We start from the raw sequence: 21,607 nt of genomic DNA, 5'->3' as shown, positions 1-21,607 counted from the left end.
TAATTTGAATTTCTTTTTGTTTTTTAATATTAATTTTATTAGTTTTTAAATTTTTTTCATTAATTTCTATTTTTTTTTTAAACTAGTTTGTTTTTAAATTTTTTTTTCCCTGCTTTTTCTAATGTTTTTTTTTTTTATTTCTCTATTTTTACTTACTTAATATATATATATATATATATATTGTATTTTTTTTTGTTTTCCAAATCCTTTTATGGTTTGTGAGATTTTTTAACATTTTTTTTTAAATATTAATTTTACTATTTTTAAATATTTTTCATTAATTTTTTTTTTTTTTAATTAGTTTGTTTTTAATTTTTTTCCCTAGTTTTTGCTCATGTTTTTTTTTCCCTCAATTTTTACTGACTTATATATATCTATATTAATTTTGTTTTTTATTTCCAAATTGTTTTATGGTTTATAAGATATTTTTTTTAACATTTTTTATTTTTTATTTTTGTTTTTTTTTTATATATAATTTTTTATTTGTTTTTAGAGAGAATTATTTCATTTGGATTGAAAATTTAATTAACGATGTATAAATATGTAAAATATCGAAAATGAAAAATATCGACCTTCTTCTTTAAATATGCAAATCAATAAAAACCTCACTACAAAAAAAATAAAAACAAAAAACTATGAAGAGGAAGACCACTTCCAAAATTATTAAATTTACAAAATAATTATTTACATTTCATACATTAGAAAAGTTAAAGTCAAGAAAACAGGCTTTTTAAAAAAAGGGTCTGATGCAGAATAACCACTTTTTTAAATCGGCATGAAAATCACTACCATTCTAAAACGCAATGTACATAACAAGAATTTAAAAAAATTAAAGTGCCAAAAACTATGCTCTAAAAAAAACATGTGTGTTCTGCATCACCTCTTTTCAAAATCGGGTCATTTTTTTGCTATCTCTACAAAACGGGTCACTTTTTTGCTATCTCTACAAAAATAATTATTTTCATGAATTTTCAGACTGGATCCATGAATATCAGTCAAACATCAAATAGATCTGCAATTAATCAACTTCCTTGTGCAACTTACGAAATCAATAACTTCTCAGAACACAGTACCAATAACCAGACACCAATTCAAAACCTAGAATACAGCAGTAATAGAAAGAATCAGTTAAAACATATTTCTAGAAAAGTCAGCAACTTCACAAATAGAAACCTGCGCACATCCGCGGCTTCTCTGTGTCTAATCTGTTGGTCTCTATGCCCACACTGTGTCAGTCCTGCGAACTTCGCACCTGCGGTGTGCAAAACCTGCGAACCTCCACACCTTTTCTTTGATAGACTTGCGGATCTCCGCACTTTCTCCTTGTCTGCCCTGCGGTTCTTCGCACCTACACCGTGTCGCACCTGCAGTCCTGTGAGTACAGATAGTTTTTCAGACTTCAAGTATACCTCATACTATCATATTTACAGATCTGATCATGCGTCAAGGAGATCTCGACCCATCAGTAGATCCGCCTTATAATTCTTAGTTTTCTCCTTGATTCAAATCCACCAACCGATCACCAGAATTTCAAATCTTTCTCTCCTTAAGATATTCAACACATAAGTGCCTAGCCAATTGATCTCATTTCCTTTTTATAGACAAGGCCTTACTCAGACCATGGTCCAAAACCATAGAGATCCAATAGTAGGGACCCAAAACTTGGGTTCAATATTTTAGATGCAATACCACAGACCAAAACCATAGGATCAAAAACGTCGAACTAAATACCATGGATCAACCATAAAATTTCCCACATGCGTGCATTTCTCTGCATGAAAGTGTGTGAACTTGACGTCCGCACTTTTTGTTCAGAGAACCTGCAGGTATGTCCGCACCTCTTGTTCGGATCACCTGTGGGTCCACGGCTTTTGTTTGGCGCACCTGCGGGTATCTCATTTTCTATCATTTTGAGAGCCTAAACTGTGATTTGTCACCAGAGAGAGTTGCCATCAAGGACAACACCTGTGCCATAGCACCAAACCTGAGTCATAATGCCAACAATCTCCCCCTTTGGACTTGATGGCAACAACACCAAATCACTCTCCCCCTTTGACATCAAGGGCAAAGGGCGGACCAAGATATTCTCTTTCCTTGAAAAACATTCCGCTGACCATACTCCCCCTGAGTACCTGCTGAAATCTCTGAATGAGCTCCCCCCTTTGTATATGCCAAGGTGTACCAATTTGTCCATGCTCCCTCTGAGTTCATGTTGAAATCTCTTCTCTGCTGAAGAGTGTTGTTCATGCTCCCCCTGACTGTAAGCAAGATCTGCAAAAATATGTTCTAAGAAGAACATGACTCTATCATAAATGACCTTCCTATCACCAAAGACTCATACATACATCCATCTCCCAACCAAGTGGGAATCGACTCATCTACCCAACCAAGTGAGGCTACATCAAGGTTTACACATCACAAGAGTATAACATCATCCATCCCAAGCATAGTGGGGAAACCAACATAGGCTGTTACATGACCTTGACAAAAGAAATATAAGACATAGAGACAAAACATCAGCAGCATAATAATGCCAACAATGCATTATTAGAAGAATATATGCTCCCCCCAAACTTATGCCAGTTGGTCTCTGACAGATCCATAAACCAGCGAATGTATACTCCAACAATTTCTGAAACAGATAAGATTCAACAGCAAGATGATGCATCAACTACCCCCAGCTTTTGTCTAAGGTATTCAAAGGTCTCCCTGGGCAGTGGTTTGGTAAAAATATCAGCAACTTGTTCCTTAGAGGGAACATACTCCAATTTGACCTTTTGTTCAAGCACTTGTTCCCGAAGAAAATGATACTTGATTGGTATGTGCTTGGTCTTTGAATGCATGACAGGATTCTTTGAAATACTGATTTCACTTGTACTATCACAGAAGATGGAGATAGGTGGAGTACAAGTGATTTGCATGCCTTGCAATGTTTGCATCATCTAAAGGAGTTGTGTGCAGCAAGATGTAGCAGCTACATATTCTGCTTCAGCTGTAGATAATGCAATAGAGCTTTTTTTCTTACTGAACCAAGATACTAATCTAGGACCCATGAAGAATGCACCACCACTAGTGCATTTCCTGTCATCCACACTCCCTGCCCAATCCGCATCTATGTATGCATGAAGTGTGAGGTCTGTATCTTTAGGATACCATAAGCCATAGTTTTGAGTTCCTTGAAGATACTTGAAGATTCTCTTAACTGCCTGAAGATGAGTTTCCTTTGAATTTGCCTGAAACCTTCCAACTATTCCCACTACATGCATAATGCCAAGTCAGGTACCTATTAGATAGAGCAGACTACCAATCATGGATCTATAGGTTGGTTGATGTACTGCTGCCGATTCATCCTTCGTGCTGAGGCTGCATCTTGTCACCATAGGAGTACATACTGGTTTCGAATCCTCCATCCCATATTTCTTCAAGATCTACTTGAGATACTTGGTTTGTGATAAAAAAATATCGTCTTTGTTTTTTTGAACTTGCAAACCAAGGAAATATGTGAGCTCACCAAGCATGGACATTTCAAACTCCTTTTGCATCACCAAGGAAAATTTTTGACTCATGCCTTCTTCATTGCTGCCAAAGATGATATCATCAACATACACAACTAGTATTAGCAATTTCTCATTGTCAACCTTTATATATAGATTGCTATCAGTTGATCCTTTTATAAAGCCTTGTTGATGGAGGTACTTATCCAACCAATAATACCACGCCCTAAGAGCCTGTTTAATGCCATAGAGAGCCTTTTTGAGTTTGCATACAAGATTTGGATCATTTCCAAGAATAAACACATCTAGTTGTTCAATATATACTTCTTCATCCAAGTCTCCATTCAGGAAAGCAGACTTCACGTCCATTTGAAATACTTTGAACTTCTGAAAGCTATATAGAGCAAGGAACATCCTTATAGCCTCAAGTCTAGCAACTGGTGCAAATGTTTCTTCAAATTCTATGCTTTCTTGTTGTGCATATCCTTTACAAACAAGTCTTGCCTTGTTTCTAACCACATCCCCATTTTCATTCAGCTTATTTTTGAAAATCCATTTTGTTCCTATGACATTTTTATCTTTTGGTCTAGGAACCAACTCCCAAGTGTTATTCCTTTCGATCTGCTCAAGTTCTTCATCCATTGCCTTGACCCAGCATTCATCTTTTCATGCTTCTCTTACATTTTGTGGTTCAGTGGAGGAGAGCAATGCAAAATAACTTGAAGCTTCTGCAATTGTTCTTCTTGTTTGTATACCTGCCTCTTTCTGCCCCAAAATTTGAGATTTTGGACGATTCTTCTGAACGTACCTGGATGGAGTTTTTCCTTCTATCCTTATCTGTTCCTCTGGTGCCTCATGGGTTTCTTCTTCATCATGAATTTGATTTGATGTTGATGGATAGTCCTCATCATGTTCAAAATCTCCAGATCTTACCTGCCTAGGAGTGTTTTCTTCATCAACCACTACATCAATACTTTCAACAATTTTTCCAAGCCTTTTATTGTAGCACTTGTAAGCTTTGTTGTGGGGAGAGTAGCCAAGGTGAATGCCTTCATCTACTCTAGGTTCAAACTTGCCAATATTTTCATCAGTATTTTTGATATAGAATTTGCTTCCAAAAACTTTGAAATACTTTACCGTAGGAGTCTTACCATACCAAAGCTCATGAGGAGTTTGAGTGCTATTTACCTGAATGTTTGTCTTGTTGAGAATAACAACTGCAGCAAATGTAACTTCACCCCAGAAAGTTGCGGGAGTTCCATATTCATCCATCATAACACGAGCCATTTGTTGAACTGTTCTATTCATCCTTTCCACTACTCCATTTTGCTGAGGAGTCCTTGCAGTAGATAATTCCCTTCTTATTCCATGTTCTTCACAAAAATCAAAAAATTCATTTGAGGTAAACTCCCCACCTCTATCAGACCTGAGGCATTTAATTTTTTGATCTGATTCGTTTTCAACCAAGGCTTTGAAAGATTTGAATTTTTCGAAGGCTTTGTCTTTGTGCTTCATAATTCCTATCCAACACATCCTGGAAAAATCGTCAATGAATAATATAAAGTATTCTTCTCCCCGAGGTGACCTTTTCCTAGATGGACCACATACATTAGTATGGACAAGTTCAAGTGGCCTGCTAGCTGATCCTTCCTTCTCAGGGAAGTTAGTTCTGGTTTGCTTACCAAACTGACATGATTTGCATATTGTATTGTCTGGTATTCTGATGTCTGGAAGACCACGAACTGCCTGGTATTTGCATGCTTTCCTTATTTGTGAGAAGCTTAGATGCCCCAATCTCCAGTTCCATAGCCAGTGTTCATCATTCCTGCTTAGATAGCATTGATGTTGCCCTTCTTTGAATATGTATAAATTATTTGGAGTTCTTATGCCTTTGATCACTGTTTTTCCTGTATCAAGATCACGAACACTACATCCATTTGATCGAAATATTACCTCAGTTCCTTGATCGCACATCTGACTGACACTCAATAGGTTATGCTTTAAGCCATCAACATACATAAAATTTCCAGCTTTGACCTTCTCTTTCAACTGAATGGAACCTTTACCTTTTATGAGCGCAGGGGTGTCATTTCCAAATGAGACCTTCTTATCCTTCTGTAAGGCACTATATGACTGAAGTTTTTCCTTATCACCCGTCATATGTTTCGAACATCCACTGTCGATGTACCATTGATTTTCCTGCCCTTCCGCATATAAGGCTATACCACATCTTTCTGGTTGCGGTTCTTTCATTCTCCATGTTTTGGCACTTGAGGCTTGCTCCTTCTGAGCTGTCTGCCGAAACCTACTCCTACATTCAGAATCTTCATGACCGAAATTGTTACAAATAGAACATTCTATTTCATTTTCAAGAGCATAAAATTTATTGTAGGTCCTTTTCATGATCCCAGTCATACTCCTTTGTTTTTGAGCTTCTCTAGTCATGATAGTTTTGTAGGCAACACACTGAGCTGCTTTGTGTCCAAAGTTATGACAAGAGAAACATTGGCCATTGAAGAAATTCCAGCGATTATCAATCATGCGGACCGAATGATTGTAGTTTTCATCCATTCTTGAAGAAAATTGAGGATGATTTACCTGTGGTCTGTTTTAGCTTTTGTTTATCCTTGACAATGATTGTCCCCAATTTACTTGGTGATCTCTGTTCATTCTTGAAGTAAAAGGTCCCTGATTTACCTGGTGAGCAGCATTGTGCCTTTGCTGTCGATTTTCAACTTGCTCACTTCTCCTTGCTGCATCAAGATAACTTTTGGAGGTGGATGGCTTCTGCGCTTGAGATGCTTCTTCATTATATCCCAGACCTGTCTTGATTAGTGGAGAATGCTACACTTTGATAATCTCATCTAAAGTGTCAGATCCTTTAACAAATCTAAGGTTAAGAGCTTTTGTTTTCTCAATCTCTTTTCTAAGTTCCACAATTTCACATTCTAACTTTTCATGATGTTTTTCCTTTTCAGCAAGTTGGAATTGTAGAGTATCTATGATCACATTCTTCTCTTCTAAACAAATTTTGAGTCTAGAAATTTCTTCATAAAGACCTTATTCATCTCTTGTTATATACCTAGGGCGGATAATATGGGGTACCAAGGGAGGTACCCAAGGTAATAATGTAATAATTGGATGGGCCATAGTAATAAATAAGGTGGTTAACCCATATCATGTAAGGGACCAAAAGTAGTTAGTAATAATGTAATGGGCCCATGGTATGAGGGAACCATGGTAATGACCCATGGTATTATATGTATGAGGCCTATATAGAGGCTAGAGACTCCATGTCAAGATAGTCAAGGAATATTGTATGAACAGGCATATGGCTTGTGGAGTGTTCTCCTTCCTTAAGGAGTGAATGTATGGTGTTGCCCTACCTTAAGGGTTTTGATAATAAAGTGAATCATTTCTATCTATATTTAGATCTTGTTATTTATTGGGTTTATTTTCATTGTCTTATATTTTCATATCAGAACTATAACAAGTGGTTCACCTTTCTCTTGGAGTGTTCTCCTTCCTTAAGGAGTGAATGTATGGTGTTGCCCTACCTTAAGGGTTTGATATCAATAAAGAATCATTTCTATCTATTTCTCTCTTACTGTTTCTGGGTATATTTGCATTATCTTATATTTTTGATCTAAAAATATAAGAGAACACAATATACCCAGAAATAAGATAGAAATAGATAGAAATGCTTCTTTATTGATCAAACCCTTAAGGTAGGGCAACACCATACATTCACTCCTTAAGGAAGGAGAACACTCCACAAGCCATATACATGTTCATACAATAATCCTTAACTATCTCCCATGTGGAATCTCTAGATTCTATATAGGCCTCATACATACAATACCATGGGTCATTACCATGGTTCCCTCATACCATCAACTAATACCATGGGCCCATTACATTATTATTAACTACTTGTGGTCTCTTACATGACATGGGTTAACCACCTTATTTATTAATATGGCCCATCCCATTATTACATTATTACCTTGGGTACCTCCCTTGGTACCTCATATTATCCCCCCTAGCTATATAACATCTCTAGCATCTAGAACATCATCATCTTCAAAAGCCATTAAAAGTTTATAATTATTACCTTGCTCATCTTCATGACTATTTGAAAGTCCATCACTATCCTCATGAGTGTAATAGCTCTTCTTATTTACATTCCGTTTTCTGTTCCATCTCACTGGTTCCTTACCTTTGTCAAGATTATCTTTATAAGGACACTTGGCAGCATAGTGACCAACTCTTCCACAAGCAAAGCATTTGAAAGGTAACTTACCTCTGAATCTTCCAGAGCCCCGTTGAAGATTCTTGACGAAATTTGATTCTTCCTCTTCTTCTGACATATGTCTTGAGTCATAGGAATCTCCTTTTCTTGAGGCCTTGAATGCAACTTCACTCCTTTTTGATGGTCCTTCTTTCCTCATTTCACAAGCAGTTAGAATTCCGTGCAACTGTGACATTGTAAGGCTCTGTAGATTTTGTTTTTCTTCTATTGCAGAAACTTTCGATTCAAACTTAAAGGACAAATATCTTAGAACCTTTTCGACCACAACATCTTCTTTTATTTCTTCACCCAAGTTTTTCATACAATTAAAAATCTCATCTGTTCGTAGGAAATAGTTAGCCACACTTTTATCATTATGTATTCTGAGATTTTCATACAAAATTCTGAGGGTTTGAAGTTTTGCTCGTTTTACCTGTTCATCTCCTTTATAGCTCAGAATGATCTTGTCCCATATTTCTTTTGCGGTTTTGAGCTGCATAACCTCGACGAATTTTGTTTGAGATAGAATCTCTAATAGAGTATTAACAGCCTTTGCATTTGTCTCATACTGCTTCTTACCAACCGGATCTGTAGAGTTGCTAATGGAAATGTGTACCCTCTATCTATGATATCCTAGACTTCTGTACCAAGAGATTGGAGATAGGCTGTGATTCTTACCTTCCAATAGACGAAGTTAGTCCCATCAAAAATTGGTGGCCTGATCGATGCTTCTCTATCGTAGTTGCTCATGATGATAGATCTTCCTTCAAGCGATCAAGCTTCTTTTGAAGGACCTGCTCCGATACCAATTGTTGGAAATAATACTGAGAGGGGGGCTGAATCAGTATTATCAAACTCTTTTCAATTTATACAAATATTTGCAGTTCTGACTAATGAAACTTGTGTATACCTTCCAGACTTATAATTTAATATATTCTTCAGATGTGGATCATTAATCTGTGTGTCAGAACCATATAATAGTAAACAGGAACAAGAAAAATAGAGCAACCAATCACACCAAAGAACACAAGATATAAGGTGGAAACCCAATGTGGGTGAAAACCACCTGCTGCAATATGTCTCTATCTTCTTTCAATTAGAAACTTATTTTTACAATGTTTCTATACTGGTGCAATCTTATACCAGAGTGCAGGCTTCAACCTGCAAAAGGCTACAACCTTCTCTTTCCTCTCAAGGACCACGTTTCATGAATTTTCAGACTGGATCCATGAATATCAGTCAAACATCAAATAGATCTGCAATTAATCAACTTCCTTGTGCAACTTACGGAATCAATAACTTCTCAGAACACAGTACTAGTAACCAGACACCAATTCAAAACCCAGAACACAGCAGTAACAGAAAGAAGCAGTTAAAACATATTTCTAGAAAAGTCTGCAACTTCACCAATAGAAACCTGCACACATCTGCGGCTTCTCTATGTCTAATCTGCGGGTCTCCGTGCCCACACTGTGTCAGTCCTGCGAACTTCGCACCTGCAGTGTGCAAAACCTACGAACCTCTGCACCTTTTCTTTGATAGACCTGCGGATCTCCGCACTTTCTCCTTGTCTGCCCTGTGGTTCTCCGCACCTGCACCGTGTCGCACCTGCGGTCCTGCGGGTACAGATAGTTTTTCAGACTTCAAGTATACCCCAGACTATCAGATTTACAGATCTGATCATGCGCCAAGGAGATCTCGACCCATCAGTAGATCCACCTTATAATGCTCAGGTTTCTCCTTGATTCAGATCCAGTTATCACTCACCAACCGATCACCAGAATTTCAGATCTTGCTCTCCTTAAGATATTCAACACATAAGTGCCTAGCCAATTGATCTCCTTTCCTTTTTATAGACAAGGCCTTACTCAAACCATGGTCCAAAACCATAGAGATCCAATACTAGGGACCCAAAACCTGGGTTCAATATTTTAGATGCAATACCACGGACCAAAACCATAGGATCAAAAACGTCGAACTAAATACCATGGATCAACCATAAAATTTCCCACGTGCGCATTTCTCTGCATGAAAGTGTGTGAACTTGACGTCTGCACTTTTTGTTTGGAGAACCTGCGGGTATGTCTGCACCTCTTGTTCGGATCACCTGCGGGTCCGTGGCTTTTGTTTGGCGCACCTGCGGGTATCTCATTTTCTATCATTTTGAGAGCCTAAACTGTGATTTGTCACCAGAGAGAGTTTCCATGAAGGACAACACCTATGCCATAGCACCAAACCTGAGTCATAATGCCAACAGAAGCATATTCAGAACCTCAGTGACTCAATGAAGCTTGGATACAAGTCTATCTCTTGCTGAAGTCTACCTTTCAGTGAAGCTCAGATAATCTATCCTCTCTAAGCATTAGGATTGTATTATCACTTCTAGCATAGCAAAGAGTTGTGGTAGCTAAAAAACAATGAATTGTGATAAAAGGCGAATGTATAAGGAGGTCGAAACCTAAAGGAGTACAGTTTCATAAAGACAAAGACTGTGAAACAAAGATCGAATAGTCCAAGGGATAGTGGAAATCATATTTAAGGTAATCCTTAGTCAAATTTTTGTCAAGGGTCTTGGTATTCATCTACTAAACATCTATAAGAAGAGATTCAGTGGTTTTACTCTCAAGAGGATAGGTTTTGCCCTTGCTTGGAGCCAACATATTGTGTACTTGTTCTACTATTCATCTTAAGTTTTTATAATTGTTTAATGAAAGCACTAACATAATGAAGATAAGAATATTAAAGAATAAATACAACACAAATGTTATCAATCAATAAAGAATAATCTCTAAGCCATAAATTTCCTTATATTCTTCAACAGGCAGAACACTATCCTCGGTGTTCTAAATCCAAACAAAAAATAAAACATGCTTTAAACCAAGAACAAAACCATATGGAGCTTTATACACACAACTATGTATAACATTATTTACATTGTTTTAACCAACAAATAAAAATTAATATGTTGCACTCATATGATTAGCCATCTCCCATGTGGCTTACTAGGGCCCAAAGCCCCTGAATTGCACATTGACTTGCTTAATTACTTGATTTTGGATCTTGAGCTGCCTCCAATATAGGATGCATAGAGGCTTAACTTGGAACTCTCCCTCTAATTATATCTATAACACCAACCAATTAATCACATGATTATCATCCTATACATAATTTTTTAGTAAGGAAATATGAAAAACATTATGAATTTTTATTGTTGGTGGAAAGGCAAGCCTATATGATATTGGCTCTATCCTTTCAAGCACATGAAATGGCCCACAAAAATGTGGTTGTAGCTTGGCACATGACCAAATTTTTAGAGATTCTCTTAGGTTTAATTCACAAATAAACATGGTGCCAACTTCAAATTCCCTATGTACTCTATGTTGGTTTGCATAGCTTTGTTGTCTATCTTGAGCTACCTTCAAATTTTGTTTGATGGTCATCATTTCTTGGTCCATTTATCTGAGCATATCAATCCTAATAAGGACCTTGATCACTAGATCACTCTAGCTAATAGGAGCATTACACGTTCTCCCATAAAGAGCCTCAAATGGACTCATCTTCAAGAAGCCTTGGTAATTGTTATTGTAATCAAATTCCACAAGTGGAAGATACTCTTCCCACTTCTTTGGTTGGAGAAACACATATACTCTGAGCATCCCCTCAAGTACCCTATTTATTCTCTCTGTCTTCCCATATGTCTATGGTATGTTGTGCTAAATGTGAATTATGTCCCCACGACAACAAATAATTCCTTCTAAAAATTGGAAGTAAACTTTACATATAGATATAAGAATATTTTCTTGGATACTTTGTGCAATCTCATGGTCTAGATTTTGAATACTTGAGCCATATCACTTGTTTCATGAGGGGATTCTACCACCACAAAGTGATCTGCCTTCTCAATTTGTTGATCACTACCATGATGGCATTATTTTTCTTGGTTGTCCTCAGCAATCTTGTAATAAATTCCATTGAAATCACTTGCCATTTACATTTTGAAATGGGTAATGGTTGTAGTAAACCTATTGGGTGTCTACACTCAACCTTTACTTGTTGACACTTAATGCATTTAGTGATAAAATTGTTGGAAATACTGAGAGGGGGATGAACCATTATTTCAATTCGTATTTTAAATTTATAAAGCATTAATTATCATTCACACTAGATCAACATAAAATAAAAAAATAAAAAAAAAAAAAAAAAAAAAAAAAAAAAAAAAAAAAACGTGACATGAACAGTAAACAACACCATTAAACAATGCACAAACATCAAGATGATAGACAACATATTTTTAGGTTGAAACCCTTCCGGGAGAAAAACCATTGAATGATTCTTAATATTTGTCTTCAAAATATTTACATCAATTAGGAAGCTCCAATTGAAGGAGGCTCTAACCCCCTAGTTTACAAGATCAAACTTGAAGGAGACTACCATGCCCTGATTTACCAACTCCAACTAGAAGGACGCTTTAACGCCCTGGTTTATAGGCTCCAATCTAAAGGATGCTCCAACACCCTTTGTACCAGCTACAACTGGAAGGATGCTCCAATGCCCTATGTAGGCTCTAACCTTCCCTACCACCACCCTGCCACTCTGATTAGCCAGCAGACCACATTTCACAATTCCATAATGGATCCACTTGTGCTCAAAACAATACAAAATAAATGTGATACAACTTTTGATCAACGAACAAATACCAAAACTCTACTCAACTGTGAATCTGGTCTCTGTGATACAAATCCAATTCTATTTAATACTAAATACATCATGCTCTCTCTAAATATCAATGGGCCAAACATTCCTCTATAATATAAGCATAAAATTGATACAAGCACCAAAACCCTAGCTGAATCCAATATCTACTCAACAAGATCTTCTTCTTCTAAATCATTTCTAATCATGATCATCATCATGCATATTAGCCTCTATTGCAAATATCATATCAACAAGTAGTTCTACTTATTAAACTTTCAAATCCTTCTACAAATCAATAGAGTTAACTAGTGGATTTCCTCCTCACAATTTACTACAAAACAACATCTACTTTGGTTAATCAAAATCTTTGTACTACAAACCCTATCTGAACATCATATCCTCAAGCAATAATATAAACAAGCTCTCTTATTCACATGTGAAGCTTTTGAAACATTCATGGAATCTAGTATACATGAAATCATTATGCTTCCTGTGACATACCAACTTAAGGACTTAGTCAACCAAACATATGAGGAAAGCCTAAGAGTATCTTCTTTCACATCAATAGCTAGCCACTATTTTTCTACTCATTTATCAATTATATTCTCTATTATGAAATCATGCTCAATAGTTCTGCTCAAAACCCTATGTAGCAGTAATGATCAACATCATATTAAAACTCTAGACAGAAATACATCCAATGCTATAAAGCTCATTCAACTATGGAGATATCAATATTTCAATGCTCTATCTTGATATAATGGTTCTAGTATTCAATCAACACAATATTGCTCCTCTTCAGTTGTAATAGTATCTTAGTAAATCCATTTTTCAAGTCAATATGTGTTCATAAACAATGTTTTCACAATCTAGTTGTAGTATTTCAAGTATTGACCAATTTGCATGTAAAAACCATTGGACCTTTTCTACTATCTGACAGAACTAGATGCCTTCAAGAATTACACTTTAGAATAATTTTTCAAGATATCGGTATGGGTCAATGTATAAAAATATGTAACAAATAACCTTCAAATCTTCATTGGAGAGTTATTGATGGTACATGAGTTATTTCAAAGTTCTGGATTGTCAAGATTATAAAAACAACATATTAATATCACGATATTGTAGATACCTTGGGACTCCTATCACCAGAAATCAACCCTTGTTATAATTTATGCCCAAATTTGAAATGAGCTTGGATCTGAAATCAAAGTGTCTTCAAAGCTTCAACTGAAATGTTGTTCTTAACTTCTCAAAAGAGGGTAATTATAATGCTATAAATAATGTAAAATTAATATGGATCGAAGGCAATGTTATAAAATTTATGCCTTAGAACACATGACAAAATTCAAGGACAAAACTAGAGATATTGTTATGTAAGGAAGTCCAAGACTAGGGTTTTTTGGCAGAGTGTTGAGGGGTGAGATCAAGAGAAAACCATGTATACTAAGGCTCATAATTAGAGCTTCATAATTATGTATAAAAAGTCAAAATAGAATGAAAAATATTACATGTAATGATGGTCTTGATTATAGATTTGAGTGCCAAAATTTTCACTGGATTTCAAGTATTTTAGGCAGAGATTTTATAGTGATTAGGGCTCACACCATGGATTGGAACTTGGTCAAAAAATACTAATTGTATCAGAGGTGGAAATTATAGCTTTATCTCTATGCTGAGGGTTTATATTTGAAGGTCGAATGTCTCAAAATATTGCAAGGAAAATAATATACTTGAAGATACAATAGAAGAGGTCTTCAAATTTGTTAAAGTGTGCTCAGAGTAGCACTGATAGAAGGTTGAAATGCTTCCAAGAGAAACTATAATATGAGTTAGGAAGAAGCCTCAATGCTAAATAAATTTGGGACTTAAAATAGAATCAAACCCATCGAAACCCTCGACCTCAGAAGATAAATCAATTAAAAAATATTTTCCCTCTAATCAGATAAGCTTGATTATACAGGGTCAAAACCTCAAAACACCCACTTTAGAATATGTGTGTATTTTTTATATACTTCGGAGGAGAAATTATCACCTATTGACACCTAATAATAGGGATTGGGTGAACAACTGTAAATAGTGTAAACAAATAATAGAAAAAATGGAGAGTCAACAAGAGATGAAACTCAATAGTCACTCCCTCGTGTATATAATAATGAACAACCTAAATGAACAAAGAATCTCATTTTTTGGGATTTGCCACCTAGCCTGACATGGTATCAGAGCCAGCTCTACTTTTAGCATTCCTTCCCTTATAACTCCCTTTCTTCCTATTTGCCTATTCTGCCAATGTTCTGCCCATATTGCAGAACTGACATCTCTAACTGTATTGTGGTGCGATGAGTGAATATTTGGTGATATCACATAGGTTAATGTTGCTCCAATTATTTCGAAAACCACCCTCTCCAATTATTTCGAAAAGCGTTCAAGGCTGGACTGTGTTGCTATTCTCTAGGCGTTCAAGGCTAGATTGTTGCTTAACACATAGTGTTTCACTATTTCTCAATTGGTAACAGCGTTCCATTACAACTTGTTTGCAGCACTCATATTTCTCACCTGGTAATAGTGTTTCGCTATTTCTCACCTGGTAACAGCGTCCCATTATAGCTTGTTTGCAGCACTCATACGCATGCTCCCATACATTTCTCCCTCCCTCCAATACGCAACACTCCAAAACATACGTTGCTCCCTCCATACACTTCTCCCTACCTCCCTCGCCTTCCATCAACCGACTACACGCACCGATCAATGGCAAATGCCATTGTGCAAAAAATGATTCCTTTGACGAGAACACATCAAATTTTTCCTCAGGATTATTGTGAATCTGAAGCTTGGCCTTATTCAATTAGAGTAATTAGGAAATTGTATTCCTGGAATAGTAGGAGGGATAAGAACCAGAAAGCACATTGTCAAATGGGGTCGGCTAGCTCTTCTTCTACCAAAAATCCATTAGGCGAGCTCCAATTCAGTGCACTGCCAATATTCTTCTCTCCAGTATCATAGTAGACTGCATTGGATGCCCAATATTGGTCCTACAAGAGGTTCGAGGAGGAAAATGTGCTCAGGCATCTCCATTCTAGTTTTATGGGGTTTTGAATAGAACCTCTAAGCTACTTCTTCTTTGTTTTTTGAATAGAACAAATGGAGTCCTTTAAAGCCACAGAAGATGGAGTCCTTTAAAGCCATGTTGGAAGATGATTTTTTTTACCAGAACTGCATTTTTATCAGTAGTGCATTTTTTCCCAGAACTGCACTCTCGATCAGAATTGCACTTTTTTTTTAGGAATATTGCTATTACAGTGCAGTTTTTTTTTCCTATAACACCAGAAGTGAAATTATTTTATATAGTGGTAGCAGAAGTATATTTTTTTTTATAGTTCACAGTTTTTTAAAATGCACTCATTAATATCTATTGTGGGAGTGGTCCTCAATGGGAACGAAAATTATCCTGTGTAGTCTTGGAAAATAAAACACACTCTCATTTTTAATGAGTTGTGGAAAGGAGTGTGTGTTGGAGATGGAGACAAAGATCCAAAACATCCCACCTCAGACAAGGAATTCGCCATTTGGGAAAATAAGAACAACAAGGCTTATGCATTGATTGCAGCATCATTAAATGAAGAGGTGAGTCACCATATTTCACCATTTTCAAATGATTTCAAAGCCTTACAAAAAGTGAAGGAACTCTATGACTCACACTCTGCACTTGAAGTTGTTCAACTCATGATTAAATTTTTCAACCTTGAATTACAAAATGATGATCCTCTTGCTCTTGCATCAGAAGTAAAATTTATTATGCATGATATCAAAGTCGCTAATGTTGAACTAGACATTCCTCGGATAGCTTTTCTCAAGGAATTTTATCCCACTTACTCAAATTATCTTGACTCGTTGCAAGCAAATGTAAACCTTAAAGATATTACCTTTGACTCCCTTATGAAAAAATTTGTTGAAAGAGAGAAAGCTTTTGGGAAGAAAACATCTCCTCAGTCTTTTGAAGAGGCTGTGTGTCTTGTACATAGAGAGAAGAATCGTGCTCAAGATTCTTCCAGAGGAAAAGGTGGTCGAAGAGGAAGAGGAAGAAATTTCAGAGGTAGGGGGGGTAGACACTCTCAAGGAGAAAAGTTAGATTTACATTGCATACGTTGCAAAAGAGATGGATCGCATGATGCATCCACATGCAAGTTGCCTTGGGACAGAATTGCGTAGGAAAGAAACCAACCCAAAGGTAAAAATAATGACAAAGAGAAAGGTAAAGCACTTGAATCTGCTCATTATGTTGTGTCACACTGTAATATTGGAGTAAATGAAGACTTATTTAATGCATCACTTGCTTCTTGGAAAAATGATTGGTTGCTTGATTCAAAAGAAACTTGCCACATGAGTTTTAGAAGAGATTTTTTTGAAGAATTTACTGACAAGGTTGATGGAGCGATATACTTTGCAGACAAATCAAAACTCAAGCCATCAGGGCTTGGCACAATCAGGCTTAAATTTCCTAGTCTTCAAGACTTTCTTTTGCATCATGTTTTATATCTCCCACAGCTGAGGAGAAACTTGCTATCCTTGGTCGATATCTACCAGCAAGGACACTCTTATGTTTTATGGCAAGGTTGAGGTGATAAAAGCACCATACCACTCACTTGTCATGACGGGGATAGAAGAAGAAAGGCTTCTCAAGCTGCAGGGTACCTCTACTCGTGCACAAAATTTCTCATACGATTCTAATTATGAAGAAGGTACATTTCCATCAAGTTTATTATGGTATTCTAGATTTGGACACTTGAACTATGACAACCTCCGCTTGTTTAAGAAAAATGGTGTTACTGGTTTTCCTACAATTCCTAGGAAACTTAAGCAATGTGATGCTTGCATTCTAGGAAAGCATAGCAAATAGTCTTTTCATATTCACATTCCAGAGCACATAGAAAACTTGAACTCATTCGTTCAGATTTATGTGGTCCAATGCCTGTTCCTTCTGCGAATGGAAATAAATATATAATGACATTTATTGATGACTACACCAGAATGTGTTGAGTTTATTTATTGAAGAACAAATTTGATGCTTTTCAAACATTCAATAACTTTCATACATGGATTGAAAATGATGCATAATCTCATATTGGCTCTATTCGCACTAATAATGGAAAAGAATACATTTCAAATGAATTTGAAAACTATCTTTACCAATATGGGATCAAACATCAAACAATTGTGCCTTATAATCCCCAATAGAATGGAGTAGCTGAAAGAATTAATAGGAAATCTTAAATATGGTGCAATCCATGATGTTTTTAAAAAATGTAAAATTGATGTTTTGCGTTGATGCAGTTTTGTGTATTGTATATGTAAAGAATAGATGTCCATCTAATGCTATTAGAAACAAGACTCCTTATGAAATGTGGTATGGGCACATTCCTGGGGTATTCAAACACCTCCAAAGCATACCGTCTCTATGATGAAGTCAATAAAAATTTTGTTGTATCTAAATATGTTATCTTTCTTGAATCATATGAAAATTACAATGTTATTGAGCGGCAACTTGATCGCTTGGATAGATTCACAAATGCAAAATCATTTCAAGAATTTGATAATCAAATTCCACATCTTGAAGGGGGGATTCCTATACTAGATCAACCTGTGGAATCTTCTTCTAATGCACTCTCTCCCCCACATGAAACTCCAACAATGGATGATACTTTGAGTGATGTGATTCACAGAATTGGGAGACTCAATCTTGATTCAGTCCCAACTCAATCAATGGAGCAGCCTATGAACTTTCCCAATATTAATTATTTTCTTGAACCACATTTAAATCTTTCCTTCCAATATATTAATAAATTTTCTAAGGATTCAATTTAACCCATTCAAAAATTATTTAACCTTTTAATATGTTACCACATCATAAACTTATTTGGAGCTTTTAAACATGCGGTGGGTGCACCAACTTAAATTGGACATATCTCTCAAATCATAAGGCGTCTCACAATGTGCCACATATTGTCAAAATCGACATGATGAGAAGCAATGATGGTGATTTTAGGAACAACCCAACTTATATTCTTCCTCAAAAACTTCAACAAGTGTGGGGCTTCTAGGAGCTTCAATTGATGCAATTGAGATAAATATTAAGAGCATTCAAATTACCAATGTTGGTGTCAATGACAACACCATTCAACAAAAATCAGCTACCTATTTCTTCAATATAGACCAATAATAAGATTTCTTGATGGTTGATAGCACATTTTGGTAACCTAGGTGGTCGGAGTATGGATTTTTGTGAAACTCATTCAATATGAGCCTCCTTAGTTTATTATCACAAGGAATGTATATACGGTCTTTAAATCATAACAACCCATATATTGATAGGGTGGAATTTTGATTTATCACGCCTTTTAGTTCTTGTCGCAACTATTCTTTTAATTGTTGATATTTGGTATATTGTTTCCCTGTTGTTTTAATTTTCTCTTAGAGATCATTCCCATAGGAACTTATGGTTGATATATGGCACAATTGCAACCACGTGTTGAGTGCATCAACAAAGTTATTTTCCTTTATATTTTATCTCAAAATTGAATTCATTAATTGTTGCCAACCATCTAGCTCTCCATGAATTTCATTTAGGATAATCAAATAAATAGTTCAACACCCCATGATCAGTCATCAAAGTCATTTTCCTCCCAGGGAGATAGTGTCTCTACATATTCAATGCATGAATGATGGCAGCGAACTCTAAATCATGAATCATGTGATTTTTCTCATGCTCATCCAACTTACTTGATTCATAGCATATCACTATGCCATCTTGCATCAAGAATCCTCCAAGTCCTTCCTTGCAGGTGTTTGTGCACACTACAAAGTCTTTATCTATGTCTATTATTCAAAGCATTGGTACATGGGTTAACAAATATTTCAACTACTTAAAGCTTGCAACACATTTATCTGTTCATTCAAACTTGTACCCTTTTCTTTTGCAATGTTGTTATTGGGTAACCAATCTTGGATAAATTTTTAATAAATCTCATGTAGTAGCTTGAAAGCCCCATGAATGATCTAATCTCAACCATATTTCTTGGTGTTGGCTACTCCATGATGGAATTAACATTTTATGGATCAACAACTACTCCCTTCTTTGAAACAATGTGTCCCAAGTAATGGATTTGTAACTGAAAAAATTCACATTTCCTAATATTTACATATAGATTGTGTTCTCTTAACAATTGTAACATAGTAGGTAGGTGTTCTTCATGCTCCTCCTTGCCTTTGAATAAACCAATATACCATCAAAAAATACCACTACAAAATTTTCCAGGTAAGGGTGCAACACATTATTCATTAAGCACATAAATTTAGTTGGTGCATTGGTAAGCCCAAAGGGCCTGACCACAAATTCATAATGCACATACCTTATGTTGTGGCTAAAACCTACATATGCAGCACAAATGCAGCATAATATAGAGAAATCCCCCTAGAGACATCCTTGGATTTCTCACAAGACCAGTGCCTAGGGTCATCCAGATTAGCATGTCTTAAATGACTTTTGAATAACAAGAGACATCACCTATGTTTAAAACATGAACATGAGAGAGTGGTTCTTCTTCCAAAAGATGCAATCCAATGATATAAGCCTTGATACAGAGAAGTAGATTTCTTAAATAAAAAAAGACAATGGAGGCCTTGCCCTTCATAACTTCATAGTTTAATCAAATTGTTTTAAAGTAAATGATAACATACAAATTGAGGAAAGTGACTCAGAATTACGAATCTTACAACACCAAGAAATTCATACACATAGCATGAGACCGGAACCATAAAGTTGATCTACTTTCTAAGTTAAAAAGGAGTGTTGAACAAACAATAGAAGAAAGATGACTTCACATCATAGAGTGTTGCAAATGTAATTTCGAACCCTCACACAGGCATGTGCAAGAAATACAAATGAATCTACAGGAGAATTTAAAGACATTACAGTTCTTACTGATGCATGAATAGGAGGACTAAGGAACAAATAGACAAGTAATTTTAGGGGACAAACAAGTTGCAAAGTTTAGAATAAGGAATCACCACCAATTTGTGGTATTTTGAAGATTTATAAGCTATCACAGGAGTTACATAATCAACCCTTTTCTCTCCGGATTTTCGAACCCTTTTACAATATCAAGACCCCTTATTTATAAGAAGGGGATGACCAAGAGATTAATTATTTTTACAGGAGCATTCATGGGATGAGGGCTTCTTTGTCAGATCAAGTTTCCTCTCAACCAAGGAAGGGGATCGTCTTCAAGCTACGCTGCCTCTTTGAACTCTTAAACATGATCTGAAAATCTTGGAGTAAATGCGTAGAGAGAAGGACCCCAGGGAGAAGGAGGAGGTGTCAACATTCCTTTATTTTGAAAGACTCTTGTGAAGACCACGTCCTGCTACAATGGGTGACTTTAAGAAGGTTGATGTGAAAACAGGTTGACATAGTCACTTCATGTTTAAGCTAACTTCGGCGCCGACTGTGTGGAAGTGGGTGTGAACCGTGTCTTGCCTACGTGATTTTATCAATGCATTTGAATCATGGTTGTTGCCCCTTCAAACTTCAAAAATATGTTTTTTCCCATTTTTCAACAGTGACTGGGGCTCCCTTCCTTTCAGTGATCAAGTCCTCTTAAGGGTGATCAGGGGCCTTTCTTTTCAATATAAATAACCCTTATCGGCAATTTAGGTAGACCCAAAATTTCATGAATTACATTTTATGGTTTATTGCATCTGGGCCTCCCACCATCACAATTTCTCAATGCTCCACACTTTCCTTTAGCGATAGCTGATAATCGTATGCAAAACCTTTATGAGCCATGTTGTAAACTCTTATCACATCTGGGAGAAGTGTTGCATATCGCAATCCACGCTTCTCCATTGTTTATCCTTTTTAACCTTTAGTACATTGCGATCATCGATGGCTTGCTGACATCATCGTTGAAGTCATCATGACATCATCATTTCCACGTGTCACCCTATGAGTGGTGTTGTGTGGCACCCGGAAATAGGCCGATTGGACCCCTAAAAAGGCCAAAATTTAGTGACATGTGTCCCCTGCCACATCATCCTTTGTACCTGCCACTTCATTGTTGACATCATCCAC

Source organism: Pinus tabuliformis, chromosome 8, assembly GCF_031772625.1.
Source record: "Pinus tabuliformis cultivar Carrire ecotype Pingquan chromosome 8, CPIR1, whole genome shotgun sequence".
Lineage (NCBI taxonomy): Eukaryota > Viridiplantae > Streptophyta > Pinopsida > Pinales > Pinaceae > Pinus > Pinus tabuliformis.
This window is presented reverse-complemented; position numbering follows the sequence as displayed.